At 37.5% G+C, this 17,607-nt stretch overlaps 1 long non-coding RNA gene across 16 annotated transcripts; it reads right to left on the bottom strand.

The window, feature by feature from the left end:
• Nucleotides 1-958: 958 nt before the first annotated feature.
• LOC127075519 (uncharacterized) lies at nt 959-7,696 on the bottom strand. 16 transcript variants are annotated; one of them, XR_007786515.1, is made up of 9 exons: nt 6,261-7,696; nt 6,074-6,179; nt 3,793-5,420; nt 2,479-2,508; nt 2,314-2,400; nt 1,972-2,098; nt 1,792-1,906; nt 1,560-1,710; nt 959-1,377 (listed from the first exon to the last, which is right to left on the bottom strand). It is a non-coding gene; the product is annotated as an uncharacterized LOC127075519 (long non-coding RNA). The 16 variants fall into 16 exon arrangements; XR_007786511.1 differs by having other exon boundaries at nt 1,994-2,098; XR_007786519.1 differs by having other exon boundaries at nt 2,001-2,098.
• Nucleotides 7,697-17,607: the final 9,911 nt, after the last annotated feature.

Genomic DNA, 17,607 nt, shown 5'->3' with positions numbered 1-17,607 from the left:
TTACCAAAACAGTTGATATAAACACGATTGAACTTCAGCCCATTCATCCCCAAAACAACATCGAGTTGACTCAAAGGCAAACATATCAAATCAATTCCAAAGTCTTTTTTACCATAAATGGTCGCATGACAATTCAAACACATAAATGAAATAGTCACCAAACCATTAACTGAGGTATCACTGACCATACTTTCAATCATAGAAGACACTTCAAGATTCAATTTGCCTGACACAACTTGGTGAAGAGTAGTGATCCTACTATCTTCCATTTCTATTTTGTTGTTTTCCCATTAAACTATTGACATTTACAAATTTTGATGTTTTCGTTTCTTTGTTGACGGGATGAGAGACCTAGCAAGAATAATAACGACAATGAATGTTATGGATAGGAAAAATGTTCTGATCCTTTTTATCGCACAATCAGCGTATTAATCATTTTTCTTTAAAAAGAAGAATCTCATTATAACTTGGAAATAGTGTTTAACGATTATCATTATTTAATTTGATTTTGATTTGTTCATAGTTTATAAATATAAAATGTTTTGAATATGAGAATAAAAAATAAATGGTCTTTTAAATTGAAGCCATCATAATTCAATAACTCTTAAAATCGAACAAATTCCATAATTCTTCACTATATTATGCAGATATCAAATATTATGAGTTTGCATTGAATTATCTCAAACATGAATTAAGTAAAACCTTGATCACAAAAAAACTTTATTATCACATTTGTAAAATCACTCAAGTATTGTAAGTTTGTGGAGGTGATCAAAATCCATATTTTAATTGATCAAAATTCATATGTTGTTAAAATCCAGATAAATGTATGTGGCGCAAAGGCACGTATGAACCGAAGGAAGCACAAGATACACTTAAATTAAATTAAAACAATTACATTAATTAATGATGAATGTTTTATCTTTACGAGCCTTTATTCATTTTACTACATTAATGAATCAGAATTAGAAGGACCTTTAATTTTCCAACTGTATTAAATAATAAGTTCCTAAGAAACTTTGATTGAACAATTCCACACCATGATATGTTAACTTGAATACAAGTAAAAACTGAGATATGACACATTTTTGAGTACACAAATAGTCAAAAGCTACTAACACAACTAAAATCCCAACCCAATACCCTCTATCTTGGCTTGGCTAGCTCAATATATATCTTAGCGCGAATTGCCTCCTTCACTATAATTATTGAAACGTCGTTGTCGTCTTCCGAATAATGCTCCTCACTTTAGATTTCTCTATCTGTCTTCCAAATCTAATGCAGATATCTACAATGATCTCTGCTTCCTCAAATTGTGTAAATATATGCGATTGTTGATGTGCATTTCTCTTTGGAGAGGCGTCATTCTTCTCCTACCTATTTTAAGAAACAAATAATAGACTCAACTAGTATTAGATCAACTTATAGAGTGTTAGAAAAAACACAATGAGTTTTACTAAAAATTTTAAACACAGCCAGTGATACAAAATACATTCAATGAATATGTTGTAGGAGATAATTTATTGAAGCCAATTTAAGTTAACATCAACATGGGATACCTCTATCTTCCTTCATATTGGGAAATCTTGATTCATGTCAATGATCATTCTTCTTCTCTGCTCAATTGGTTCTTTGGTAAATTCCAATTTATTAACAGGATCATGAAGGACAATATTATGGTTGTAATTGTCTGCATCAGTTGCATTTTTCCTAGTAAATAAGCAGAGGTTAACAGTTTGAAGATATTCAAGGATTCAAGTGGCCTGGATGAATAGACAATAGTCAATGTACCTTGCTATTAAGACATGAGCCCTATCTTTCGCCACACAATCCATAAGGCCTATTTCTGACTGATGTTGCAGGCACTTTAATGGCGAGTGGTAAACCTTTGCAATTTTTTCAAAACCTGCATTTTAGTGCAAGTAAATATTGTTAGTAGTACATTAAGGGATAATGACTTAAGCAACGTACCTAATTCTTTGTAGTTTCATACCGCATACCCTAACTCGAACAACATACCGAAGAGAATTGCGAGCTCTGATTATAGTTGAAATTGAAACCCTTCATTTTGTTCATGGACTGTGATGCGTTTCATGGACTGAGATATATAAGAAATGAATATTAGAGCAGTGACTATGATCACAATACTACACAGATGCCAAGAAGTGTAATTTTGTGGATATAAAATATTTGCACCAACACCTTACTAATGTGATAGCAGCAAACAAGTACTATTAGGAGAGAAACAAGATAGCAACAAATCAGTGTTAGCGAGATAGCAGTGAACAATATCGTAAGTTGTTAAGTAGTTACCTAAATAATCTTGAACAGTGCAACATTACTAGAGAACAAAAAAAAAACAAGTTGTATCCTATATATACAAAATTCATCTTTGAATATCTGCATAGAAAGAGTAACCAACATTCATTCAAGCAGGGGAAAAAGGTGAAACCATCAAAGGGAATGAATCATATGTACCATCAGGATGCTGGTCTCCAAATTGTATGACTGCATCCAACCAAAACCAAATTAAAAATAGAAATATTAATTGCAAGATTAAGAGAATAAAATAAACTTATTAGGTTTGTTCTACAAGAACTACTGTTAGGAACAGGTGTGCTGACAGCAGGTAAAGTTGCATCCTAACAGACCTCATCTGCTTGAGTGTCAATCCAGACAAATTAATCTTTAACCTTTTCTTATTAACTGTTTTTTTTAAATTGTAAATTATTATTTTTATACATTGTTCTCACTCTAAAATCTTGCCAAAAAAAGCTGTAAGATGATATTCAACCAACCAAATGTGTTTGTTATAATATAAACCATTTTAAGTTGTAAATCAATATTAATGTATGCATAGTTGTCTGGTACTGAGTTACAGTCATGGAAAAATGAACATAAAGCCAACTTGAACATCATTTAATTTAATTTTAAAGTTGTGCATGTATGTCCTTAACATTGATCTAATGTCTATTTCAATCTATTTTGATGGTATAAATCATTTCACTATGTGTTGGAAGTTCCACAATTTTTCGCGAAACTTAGTTAAAGTGGGTTGTGTATTTCACTATGTGTTGGAAGTTCCACAATTTTTATGACCACTAGCCACTACATATATAAGTGTATTAACGGAGAGAAATTATGGTGGAAATAATGTTTCAAGTTTGTTTTATAATATATGACAGGCTTCTTACAAGACTTGATTCAACAACTCTTTAGAAACAAAGTTAACTTTATAATTCATAAATGAATCATATATCAATTAAAATTAAGTCTTTTACAAGTATAATAAAGAAAAGAGATAAGTGTACCCAAAGAAAAACAGCAAAGAAGAAAGAGCCATAATATATGTGTTTAAAAAAGCTATCACTAGTATATACAAAGTTTGTTATATAAACAACTAAATCAGAACCCATCTAGAATCTAACTAAATACTCGTTTAACCATGGGAAGCAATTTTGGTGAAATACATGAGACCTTAAATGATTTGAATGTTGCTCATGAATCTCAAGCCCTTCTTAATCTTACGGATGGAAAAGGGAAAGGTGCCTACAATAACAAATTGAACTTTCTGTGGAAGGAATCGTCATATGGCTGATGTGTGATTTCCTAAGCATAGATGATTCCGTGACTTATTGTGTTGAAACCCATGAATTAGACAACAAAACTTTTGTAGATTTTGACTCTGAAGAAAAACATGTCCCCTCTTTAAACAGTGAAGCGTACCTGACACTGAAGTCTTTCCTATGAGTATTCATTCAATTTCACACAATTTTTGAAGGAAATGAATACCTTGTGCTCTTCTAGTAGTTCATTGATAACACGAAGATGACGACGGTCTCCAAGGATGTGTAGTTGGTGACATCCAACACTTGAATAGATGGTGAGAGTTCTGGTAGAGACTAAATGCTCACGCATTTGCACAAGCCAAGAGATTCTAGCTGTGAAAGATGCTTGATGCTTATAGGAATGTTCTTCACGTTGATTCCGCTGAGTGATAAATAATTTAATAATGTTAACAGACTAATGTTGTGAGGTAGTTCAGTCAGATTACAACTGTTGTCCAGACAAAAGTATCCAAACGAACGCCGGCCATCAAATAAAAGATGTAGATTTGACATGTCGTCAAGTAGCATGCAATCAGAAAGTACCAGATGGCCAAGAGATTTCAAGCATGAGAACTCATTTGGAAGATATCTAAGGTGCCTATCATAGCTACTCAACTCCAAGTCCATAAGACTTCCAAGGTACTCAACTTATGGCTGCCGCAATTCATTGATAGCAATACATCATCTTAAATCAAACTGTCATTTTTGTAGATATCACAGAAAATTCCTTGAGACTTGAGCAGCCATAGAGCTCGAGAATTAGCATAGTTTGAAGGGGAATTGCTTATAAGACTCTTGAGCTTGTTGCACCAAACCCGGTTTAAATTGACAAGATTTTGGAGTGCTAAGTAGATGTATGAACATGACACAACCTTACACGTCTAGAGAGGTGAATGTATTGGAGATGTGATACCATGGAGAAATCAGGAAGCTCTATCAAGTGCTCACAACAGCTAAGGTCCATTTTCTTTAAATTAATTAGATCATGTAACAAACCAAAAAAACTTTGATCACATATAATACAATGTATAAATTAGTTTCATATATTTCAAGCCACAAACCTACACTACGTCCCATAATCTTTGAACACGGCTGTTTGGCATGCAAGGCTCAACAAGTTTCTCAGGAGAAAGAGCTGACGGTAGAAACTTCAAAGGATATGCACTACAATGTAGGTACCTTAGTTTATTAGACAAAGGCTCAAGACCAGCAGGAAGGGAAAACTTAGATCTGTCACCCAAACGAGAGTAGAATTTGAGTATGTTGCAAGAAGATGCAAGGACATGGAGAGTGTTTCAAAATCTGTTGCTGATGAGAAAAGGTCACAAAAGCTTCAAGGCATTAGCAATTAGCATTATAACAATTATAATGACTGTACAACCGAGAAACATACAATTAAGAGATGTTAAAACTATAAGAAGAAAAAAAATATAGAAAACAAGAAGTAAATAGTACATATATGACTTGAGATAGATCACAACCGTTACACCATGACTAATTCTTCTCCATTTTCAGAACTTAGACTCAATGATTCTTCTATTCATGCACAACAAACAATACAAATTTTTAACTTAAGGTATTTAGAACCATCCTGAACCCTTGAAGAGGGTGAAGAAGTATAGCTGGTACATAAAACAAATATGAAATGAAATCATAAGAAACAAAAAGCAAAGATAAATGAAATTAAATCATCTGTGTTGCATACCTTGGTTGGCCAGACTTGAGTTGATCTATGAAGCAGTTCACTTCTACCAACTTGAATTGAACGATATGAAATGTTTGCTCAAAATTAGTAGTTACTCATTATTTATACTGACATATAAAGAAGATGAAGCTTACAATTGGGCGGTAAATGTGATGAAGCATAATCTTCAACAATGAAAATTTCCACTCAATTCACCAAACAACTTAAATACACAATACGAAGGAATCAACAAAATAACATCACCAATAGTCACATTTCCAGTAAATATGTATTTGGATCACATCTAACTTGTTGGTTTCAAAGAAAAAACCCATCTAAATTTGACAGAAAGTTCAAATCCTGTTAAACTTGCAATCTTACTTGAATTTGATTTTGTTTTCTCAAATTCACTATGATTAGCCTAACCGAATAAATAATTGAGTTACTGTGGTAAAATTTAGTGGCGGAGGTTTCCAGATTATATATTAAGCTCGCAGCTACTGTGGTAAAATTAAGTGGCGGAGGATGCTTCAAAACTGCCGCAACTCTACCACAAGTTGCAGCTACAGAAAGTACTCTATAAGTCCAGGTATATTTCTAATAAATGATAGATAACAAGCTAAACAACATGCACCTAAACTTCATAGGACTAAACAACCACAATATACAAACACCGGGAATCAGACAAAATCACTTCAATCCAATTCTTGGTGTAACACATATTGACAAAGAAAAAGGAAGTGAAAGCAACAAACAATATTGTAAGTTCTTGAGTAGTTACCTAAATAATCTTGAACATTGCAACATTACCAGAAAACAAAAAACCATTAGTTAGGAAATGACAAACTTTTAACTTTTTATTTCAAACAAGTTGCATCTCTGAATATCTGCATAGAGAGAGTAACCAACATTCATTCAACCAAGGGAAAAAGGTGAATCCATCAAAATGAATGAAATATATATTTTACCTTTGAGTTCCATCTGAATGCCATACAACCTAACATACTCGTCACCTTGAGTACAAATCCAGACAATGTAATCTTCAACCTTTTCTTATCTTCATTGCTTCTCATATTTACCACAGAATCATAACTAGTAAGAATCATAAAAGCATGCTTACGTGACCCATAAGCTATAATCCATATTAAGATCCCACACCTTCTCCATTGTCACAAAATAGTTGTTAATTCCATAATCCATCCAACCAAACAAGCATATAACAATTGATAGAGACAAAACGAAACAAAGCCTAATAGACTAATATTTTAACATGAATATCTACCGTTATTCAGCATCTGTTCACAACTATAAAACTGGACATTTGCAAGGACAAAAGCATAGTTCTAAATATTCACAAACAACACATACATATACGGTGTAACACATTGACACAAAGAATAAAAGAAAAGATAGACAAAAAAACAGGTTTGCACACAAAGACAGAGCGCATATATGTTTTATGTAGAACCTATACTAACAAACAAAACTCCAACACACATGATGTATCATAGGTAACAGCAACCCAACAAAAACTTACCTCAGAGGGCTTGAAGGAATGTCCGGTAATCCAAGGGAATCAAACCTAAACATGGAAAATCATCAAACCAAAACATGGAAAATAACAAAAGAAAGGAAACATTTTTATAAATCAACAACACTCTATATATGAAAATTAAACATTGGCGCGACAAAGTGGACAAGTTTTCTTAATGTTGATCCATTTTTGAATGCAGTCGGTATGAAAATCATGAGAGCAGCGCAGCCGAATTGGCATGGAAGAACCATTAGACAAGTTAACAAGACAAATGCAACAAATGGATTGAGCATCTGTTGTTGATGTTGTGACATGTTGACAAGTATCTTGAGCACCAGAAGCTCTAGTATTTTGAACACCCATCACCGCCGGAGAAGCTCGAGTACCATTGTGGTGGTGGTGGTGGTTGTGGTGGGGATGACCCGTTTGATGATGAATCCTTGATCTTCTTGGAACATTGCCGATAGGAAAGTCATAGAGAACAGTTTCATCTACCACAGACACTGTTGGTGAAGTTAATCTTGATGAAACACTGTTGTGGTTGTGAGACATTAATCTTGTTGGAACATTGTTGGTGATACGAGAATCAAAGAGAAGAGGTTGATCGATCACAGACCCAGGTGGTGTTCTTGTTGGGTGGTGGTTGTGAGACATGGTACGAGAATCAAAGAGAACATACACAGGTAACATGTTGTGGCGGTGATGTTGTTGACCTAAATCAACGATAGCAACATCATCTACAATTGAAAGTGGTATCAACATTCTTGTAACCGCAAACAACACAAATTCACAGAATTGATCGCAGAGAGAGAGTGTTGAATTAGAGAGAGAGAGACAGTGGAGAGAGAGAGTGAATGAATGTTAGAGATAGCGGGAATGCTAATTTATATAGAAGCTATTGTCACTTTTTTGTGACCGTTTGGTTATTAGAAGAAACAGGATTTTTTACCAATATACCCCACTTTTTCAATTAATTTCCCAAAATAACCCAGTTTTCAAAAAAATTCTCAATATACCCCACTTTTAGAGGGAGGCGCCAATTGGATTGGCGCCCCCTCTTAAAAATTGCAAGGAGGCGCCAATTGGATTGGCTAGGGCACCTGCCCTAGCCAATCCAATTGATGCCTATGTGTAATTTTTAAGAGGGGGCGTCAATCCAATTGGCGCCTCCCTTAAAAAAACCTCAAATGGAAAAACTTCCAACATGAAAGTTGTAGATCTTTTCAAGACAATGAATTTGGATATAAATTTTGCATCATTTGGATTTTTTTTGAGAAAGTTATGGGCAGTTGAAGTTGGACTTCTGAGTTTTTCAACTGCTATCTGACCTATAATGTTTTGTATAATTGTATGTGTTTCTTTTAGGAATATGTAATTTTGTCCAACATAACATTTGAAGTAGACATCTTAAATTTTCCAATGCACTTGGTCCCACCTCAAAATAATTAAAAATGAGTGAGTTAGGTCCCTGCGAACTTGACTCAAAATTAGGGTTTCAGTCAAAATGACCTGTAATGTTTTGAAATTAATGATGAGCTTCCAAGTTTCAAATGGATTTTTGATGAACATGAAAGTTGTTCATATGGTGACAGTTGTTAAAACTTGAATGGAAGCGCCAATTGGATTGGCTAGGGCAGGTTCCCTAGCCTAGGGTAGGTGCCCTAGCCAATCCAATTGGCGCCTATGTGTATGTTTTAAAAGGAGGCGCCAACTCAATTGCCGAGTCCCTCATGTCATACCCCAAAAATTACCCATCATTTTTCCTAAAAAAAAAAAAATAAAAAAAAAAATAAAAACGAAAAAAAAAACGAAAAAAAAAAGAAAAAAAAGAAAAAAAAAAGAAAAAAAATTAATTAATTAATTAATTAAATAATTAAAATAAATATATAAATAAAATATAACAAATTATTTCAAGCCCATTACCCACGAAATTAGTCTATAAATACTGAAGTTTCAGTAGGGGAGTTTACACTTGGAGTTGACATTTTGGAGTTTACACTTGGAGTTTACACTGGGAGATTCACTGGAGAAAGAAGGAAGAGAAGCAAAACACTCTGAGGTTTCCTTGGAACAAAACCTTGAGGAAAAAGATAGTGAGAGAAAAGCCAACAGAGTTCAGAGCAACCTCCAAACCCTGAAGGGAACTCAACTTGTAAACCTCACGGGTGCAACTCAATTTCAATCAAGCTTTCCAATCAGAGACACTCGCGTGGTTTCCCACTTTATTTGTGGGATACCCCCTGGAGTTTTATTCTGATTATTCGTGTTGACTGATTTCCTTTGACGGTCCAGCTGGAGACATTTCAGGGTTTCTTGCCCCTTTAACTGCTATAGCTTTGGATCTTTATCCGTGTGGTAATTTTTTCCCTTTCTCATACTTTATCGCTTTCTTAGCTGGAAGACCTCGATAGGAGGCAATGTTTGAGCCCCTTGGTGGCATTTTACTCTGAGATACATGTTTTGTGTTTTTGTATTCATATCCCTGCAGGTAGCGCGGTTCCTTCGTCAAGGACTGCCTTTTTGCCCTTGTTGTGATATTTCTCCGGTGTAATCTTCGATTGCACCCTGATTTGGTGTTCTGACATGTTTCTTTTTTTTGAGTTTCGTAAAGGTTCACATATCCCAGGAAAAGGTTATTGGCTAGGTATTCCACTTTATTTGTGGGATACCCTTGTGGAGTTTCACCCTAAATTATATTTTTAATGTATTAATTTCTAATGTATTAATTTTTTTTTAATATATTATTTTTAATAATTTTAATGTGGAGTTTCATCCTAATTATATAATTAATTGTAAAACTTTGCCTTTGAATAAGTGATCTTGGACCTCTCTTTGTTGCCTTACGATTACGATATTACGGTCATGTCCCGCGAACGTGGGGATACCCTTAGCAAAGACCCTTCGGTTAAATCATCATAAAATAAATTATAGTCCCTCGGATGTTGCCTTCGAATATACAACTTTGTCCCTCGATGACCCTCCGATGTTGCCTACGGTTAAAAGATGATAGTCCCTTCGAATGCTAAGGTATCCTCATAGCTGTTGCCTTCAATGACCAATCGATGACCCTACGATGACCCTTTTACATCCAAAGGATAAAACTACTTATTTCTCAATAATAAGGACAGTTTTACCCTCATAAGGATAGGAAATACTCATAAAGACCTTGGGTCGGTATAACTCTTAATTGCTGGCTCACAACCTAAAACATTTTTTCACACCTCACACCTTTCAAAATACCTTCAGAAAATCACCACTTGGTATACATTCATACTAGAATCATTACCGAGTTATATTTTTCTAAACAATTTTCAAAACTAAACGAGATAATCACTTTGTATACGTTCATACAAGAATCATTACAAAGTTAAATTCTCTTTTCAAAACAATTTTTCTAAACAATTCACAAACACTTTTTTTAGACAAAAATAATATAAGTGATCGAGCAATTAAGAGCCCATGGATAACCATGGATACAAAGGGTGCTAACACCTTCCCTTTGTATAATGTACCTCCCGAACCCAAAATCTAAATTAAGGTTTTTCCTGTTCTTTTCCACCTTTCCTTATTGGATAAAAGAAAAGTCGGTGGCGACTCTTGCTAACCGCGACATTGCGATTAAAACCACAAAAAAGTCCAGTTCACCGTATGACAGAACTGGCGACTCTGCTGGGGACCTTAAAAAGAGAGGTTACCTTAAAACAAGATCACTTATTTGAATTGTTTGATTTACTTTTAAGGGATTGCTTGGGTATCCTATGCTTGAGTGAAAGATCCTACACCCGGATCTAGTGTACCTTAGGTAAGTAGCAATAGATCATCGCGACTATCCGGCGTATACTGGAATGGTTAAAATGATGGCTACGGTTAATGTGACACTTTGGTTGTCCTGATGGTCCTCATGTTATTTGAGGAAAATTTTGGCTTCCGTGTGGTGTCATCAAAGCATTAACCAGACTTTTAGAACCCTAATTGACTCATCCTGGCCATTAGAAAGTAGTGAGCTAACTGACTTCGGTTCCGACTGGGGCTTGGTTGAGACTCGATACTACACTCCTTGAGATTGGACTTTAGGGAAGCTTCGGTCAACCACTTGGTGTTGCACTGAAGTGGACTTAAAGGAAAGTCAATGATTGGAGATCCTTTTAGAACCCGGTTACTATTCTAGGACAGGTTGAACCAACCAAACTTCAGTGGGGAGGGTACTTACCTATGAAACTCATGCAAGCCTTAAAACCTAGGACTGATGGTTGTGTGACTTGCTTGTGCTTGTTGTTTACTTAACATCATAACATCATAACATCATAACATCATGGCATTATACTAACCATTTCAAGGACTTAGGAATTTAGCTTTGCTCTGGTAAACAGGTTATGGCTTCCAGGAAGACTATCCGGATCAATCTTGTAGCAATCTCTCCTCAACTCAAGGATTTAGTGTCAGAACTTCCCGATCATGCTCAGTTCAACAAAAGACATGGATCTCTCCTCGATTTGGTTACCACGGGTTTCAAAGAAGATATGATGAGAGTTCTATTCCAGTTCTTCGATCCTAAACATCATTGCTTCACTTTCCCAGATTATCAGTTGGTACCCACATTAGAAGAGTTTTCCAAGCTGCTTGGGATACCTATCCTTGATCAAGTACCTTTCAGTGGTCTGGAAAAGATTCCGAAGACTGAAGAAGTTGCCGCAGCTTTACACATGACAAAGTCCGACATTGAAAATAATTGGGTAACAAGGAGTGGAGTTAAGGGTTTACTCGCCAAATTTTTGGTAGGTAAGGCCCGAGAATTCCTAAACGTTATGAAGGTCCATGCTTTTGAAGATGTTCTAGCATTGCTAATCTATGGTTTGGTGATATTCCCTAATCCGGACCAATTCATAGACATGAGTGCTATTAAGATATTTCTCACTCATAACCCTGTGCCCACCTTGCTCGGAGATATTTTGCATTCCCTTCACACTCGTACTATGAAGAGGCAAGGGACCCTCATGTGCTGCATACCTTTGTTGTCTAGGTGGTTTATTTCGCACCTTCCTCAATCAGTCTTGAAGCACGATCAAAATCTGAAATGGTCTCAAAGGATAATGGCACTCTCTCATTCAGACATCCGGTGGGGTTCTAACCTCAAGGAAAATGTTATCATCATCGACCGTTGTGGAGAATTCCCTAATGTACCACTCATGGGGATAAGAGGAGGTATTACTTATAATCCTGCCTTGGCCCTACGTCAGTTTGGGTATGCTCGAAGGGATGGGCCGCATGAAATGATTATTCAAGGTATAGTGTTTGACTATGACAATGACTCTCAAGGTCTCCGCCAAAGGTTTGTACGAGCTTGGGGCATGGTGAAACGAAGCACTTTAGGAAAGAAAAATTCAATTCCTATGGAGCCTTATCTCAGATGGGTACGCGCCAGAGCTCGTGAACTTGTCATGCCATATCTTGCAGTCGGACCATTGATTGTTGAATCAGAGGTCGAAGGAGGTACTTCCCAGATCATTTCTTACCCAGATATGCCTACCGATGTTGAGGAATTGAAAAGATCCTGGACCCAGTTGAGAGAGGAGAGAGATACTTTCGAAGCCCAGTGCAATGCAGAAAGGAAGAAAGCACTAGAACTCGCCAGCTAGCTTAATGAGGAACGAAGGCTCAATGCATATCTTCGCCCAAAAAGAAGTCGCCCCTGGGAGACTTGAGCTTTCATTGTATTTTACTATTGTTCCCTTTGTAATGAACATGGAAAAAATTAGCAATAAACATTTCTCTCTTGTTGGTGATTTACGCAAAGTTAAATTCCAAAAGTCCTTGAAAACATTTCATACATTGCATAGCATAACATTGCATAACAGGTACTCTAAAGGGATTAGTGTTCTCACGGTTTTCCTCCAAACAGAAAAATGGACCTCGAACAAGCTGTCAGAGATCTCCAGGCTCAAAATGCTCAACTCCAGGAGATGATCTTGAACTTATCCAAGGGGCAGGAGGAACTGAAGGCTCTCTTGCTCGAGAAAAAGAAAGACCAGAAACCTGTGAGTTACATTAACACGGGAAGAAGGCTTAAAGGACAGGCTGCGGGTGTCAAAATCAGAATTCCGAAGGATCAAGAAGAGGAAACAGAGACAGATTCAGAAGATGAGAATGTCGATCTCTTCAACCCTGAGGACGACAATGAAGATTATGAGAATGAACAGTACTCTCCAAGAGATGGCAAGTACAAGTTGCTGGAAGAACGTATGCTAGCTATGGAGGCTCAGAAGGCGCCCGGTCTGGATTTCGAAAGTTTGGGTCTGGTCTCCGATGTGACCATTCCCCGCAAATTCAAAGTCCCCGCTTTCACTAAGTATGATGGGGCATCTTGTCCTCAGATGCATCTGAGAGCTTATGTGAGAAAGATTCAGCCGCATACCACTGACAGGAAGCTATGGATCCATTTCTTCCAAGAGAGCCTGTCTGGCACACAGTTGGAATGGTATTATCAGCTCGAGAGCTCTGACATCCGCACATGGACTGATTTAGCGACAGCTTTCTACAAGCACTACCAGTATAACTCTGAACTAGCGCCTACCCGACTACAGTTGCAGAATATGACTATGGGATCTAAAGAAAGCTTCAAAGAATACGCTCAAAAATGGAGAGATTTGGCTGGCAGAGTCAAACCCCCTATGACTGATCGAGAATTAGTGGACATGTTCATGACTACACTGACTGGCCCATTCTACGGCCATCTATTAAGGAGTTCCTCATTGGGTTTCACTGAACTTATATTAACAGGTGAACATGTTGAAAGCGGCATTCGAAGCGGAAAGATACAGGCGACTACCTCTGATCCTCCGGAGACTCCTAATGTCATCACTGCTCCTCTGTCTAATCATGACGAGACTGTTAATGCTGTGGAAGATGCCGATAACGATTATGACTTGGATAGCTGGATTTTTCCAACAATTGGTGACGGACTCAATAATTGGAAGGCTGAGGACACTATCCCGATTTCCTTTAGTCAGGAGTAATTGTTATTGCTATTTGGTGTTTTAAAGCATTGTGTCTATACCCGGGGCACAATAGCTAATTTTTCAAGGGTTTTGTCATTTTCATAAGCATATTCATATTCAATAAATCAATGGACTTTTTGCATTCAAATATTGCGCTCTTTATCTTTCCTGTCATTTTTCAAACAAGCTATGTTTTCTTGCACACACTCACGTAACAATTTGCCGATCCATATCCACTCTGGATCCTGTTGGTAATGACTCTGCTACTGTTCATTATGACTTTGAAAATCCGATCTACCAAGCCGAGGATGGAAGTGAGGAAGATTGTGAAGTCCCTAGAGAACTTGCCAGACTGGTACTACAAAAGACTATACAGCCGCATGAGGAATCAATTGAAATTGTAAATCTGGGTACTGAAATAAACAAGAGAGAAGTCAGAGGTTTCTTGGGGCGCTCGAATTACATTGCCCGATTCATTCCACACTTGACTGCTACCTGCAAACCCATCTTCAAATTACTAAAAAAGAAAAATCAAGAGATGGTATGGAATGATGAATGACAAAATCAAGAAGTATCCCCAAGAACCTCCAATTCTGATGCTACCAGTTGAAGGAAGACTTCTAACTATGTATTTGACCGTGTTAGAAAATTCAATAGGGTGTGCTGGGGCAACATGACGAGTCTGGTCGAAAAGAGCATGTCATACACTGCCTTAGCAAAAGGTACCGACTGTGAAACAAGATACTCACAGCTCGAGAAAGCTTGCTGCGCTTTGGCTTGGGCTGCTCGCCGACTAAGACAGTATATGTTGAATCATACCACTTTATTGATTTCTAAGATGGATCTTATCAAATATACATTCGAGAAACCTGCTGTCTCCTAAAAGAGTTATCACTGATAATGGTACTAAATTGAACTCTGCATGCAGTTCAAAATAAAACACCATAACTCTTCTCCGTACCGGCCAAAGACGAACGGCGCCGTGGAGACTGCTAACAATATCAAGAATATAACAGTAACATACAAAGACTGGCATGAGATGTTACCTTTTGCTCTTCATGGTTACCGCAATTCGACAGGGGCAACTCCGTTCTCTTTAGTCTATGGAATGGAAGCCATCTTACCAGTGGAAGTTCAAATTCCCTCTCTAAGAATCATGAAAGAGGCGGGCTTAGACGAGGACGAATGGATTCAGACTTGACTCGATCAGATACATTTGATTGATGAGAAGAGACTTGCGGCTGTATGTCACGGGCAGATATATCAGAAGCGCATGACCAGGGCATTCAACAAAAAGGTCAAGAGACAAGTGTATCAAATTGGCGACTTGGTAATCAAACGCATCATCCTACCACAAACTGACCCCAGAGGCAAATGGACTCCCACGTACGAAGGGCCATTTGTAGTTAAGAAGGTATTCTCTGGTGGAGCCATGATACTTGCTACAATGGATGGCGAAGATTTCCCGCATCCCGTGAACGCGGACATAGTTAAAAAATACTACGCATGAAAGAGACCCGCTAGATCGACGTATCTAGGCAAAAGTAAGGGCATCCCGGCGAACCAAAAGGGTTCGGGCAAAAATTAGGGATATATATAAAAAAAATGTACACCCGGCAAGTCGAAAACCTGAAAAGGCGGCTTGGGCAAAAAAGGGTATCCTGGTGGACTGAAAACCTGAAAAGGCGGTCCAGGCAAAAATTAGGGATTAAAGCGTATGACTATGTCCCGTTCTCAGTCAACTTTATCCAAGTTCAAGGGATTGACCAAGCCAATCACTTCTATCCGACAGCAGGGGATGAGATGCTTGAAGACATAATGACAGTAGTAGACTTAAAATCAATAAGACTTTTCTGCATAGCTTTCTCTTTGTTTTTGACAATTTCCTCTTACTAGGATTTCTGTCTCCTTGTACACAAATTGCCTGTTCATAGGCCTCCTTTCAAAATCAATGCGATTCATTTCAAAAAAAGATGCTTTTGTTTTACTTTTTCTGTTTTGTTTGCGTAAATGTCCATTAATTTAATTTGAATTAATATGTGCATTTGAATATGATAAATGTTTACCAAAATATATGCGTAGAATAGCAATAGCAATTACTACCCGACTTCAGGATCGAGGAAAAGGTCTAACCATGCTTCCAATGAATCCGCTACCAATTCTATTCCCCCAGCAAGTCTGTTATTCCTCAGAAGAAATTAGCAGTATTCCCCGGCACAGCCAGTTACTCCCCAACAGAGGTCGGCATCATCAGACAGATTGATCATCTCATCCATCCTCAGCCAAGATCTGTGGAATATTTCTACCATCAGACAGAATCAAGAACCCCCTGCCGAGAAAGGGTCATCGTTACAAATATCTCCAATCAGTAGATGGGGATTTATTTTCCCCAGTAGAGTCCCCAAGCAGAACTTCTCATACGCATGACTCATTCATTACATCATTTCACAGCATACGCATGCATACAACATTCGCATTTATTTTAGCATAACACGAAACATCTCATACATCATGACATAGCATGAAGCTAACTTTTCTTTGCAGGTTATTTATCCTCATGATATAGTCAAAATAAAAGGTTCATTCAGACAGACACCTTTATCAATCACATTCAAGATTCAGATACATATTTCAAATACAGTTCATGGGAACATTCATTCTGACAACACTTCGATATCCTCATAACGATGGCATCTTTAAGCCCATCCCAGACATTTATTGCAAGTACGACATATACAGGTTATCAGATACAGCCTAACGTACGGTTCATTCTGATTCAGCCCAACATATGACTTCTTCAGCAACTCCAATGCGGTCTAACGTACGACCCATTTGGACCTTCAAATCCTCAGATGCTGCCTAGCGTACGGTACATTCAGGGGTGTAGTCTAGCGTACGACTACTTTCTTCTTCGGATTCAGCCTAACGTACGGCTCATTCTGCAACTCAGATACGATCTAGCGTACGATCCATTCTGAACTCCAGCAACTCCAACGCGGTCTAACGTACGACCCGTTTGGATCTTACGACCCTCAGATGCTACCTAACGTACGGTACATTTCTGAAGTATAGTCTGGCGTACGACTACCGCTTTCATCATCAGATGCGGCCTAACAGACGACTCATTCTGCGACGGTCTAACGTACGACCCGTTCGGATGTCCATCCCCTCAAATGCTACCTAACATACGGTACATTTCTGAAGTGTAGTCTAACGTACGACTACCCCTTTCGTCATCAGATTCAGCCTAACGTACGACTCATTCTGCAACTCAGATACGATCTAGCGTATGGTCCATTCTGATCCTTTATCTCCAACAGCATATGACACACTCCGACTCCCCAGCGAAGTCGGCAGCCTAATGAATGACTCATTATTCGGTCTAATGTACGACCCAGTGTGGCACCCATGTCTTCAAATTGGCCTAATGTACGGCTCGATCTGAAGTTTTCGTCATCAAACCTCCCGGATGGCATCTTTAAGCCCATCTCCATCAAGACCAACTGTCGATTCTCAAGTGCAAATTTTTGGGGCATTCTAGTGTTCAATAATCTTCCACCTCCAGACCACGAATGGCATACACGCCATCCTAACTCTCTCGGTTCAAGAATATTGAACAGGGGCAACTGTCATACCCCAAAAATTACCCATCATTTTTCCTAAAAAAAAAAAAAAAAAAAAAAAAAAAAACGAAAAAAAAAAAAAAAAAAAAAAAAAAAAAAAAAGAAAAAAAAAAAAAAAAAAAAAGAAAAAAAAATAATTAATTAATTAATTAAAATAAATATA

Source organism: Lathyrus oleraceus, chromosome 4 (genome assembly GCF_024323335.1).
Source record: "Lathyrus oleraceus cultivar Zhongwan6 chromosome 4, CAAS_Psat_ZW6_1.0, whole genome shotgun sequence".
In the NCBI taxonomy this organism is placed as follows: Eukaryota; Viridiplantae; Streptophyta; class Magnoliopsida; order Fabales; family Fabaceae; genus Lathyrus; species Lathyrus oleraceus.
This window is presented reverse-complemented; position numbering and strand designations above follow the sequence as displayed.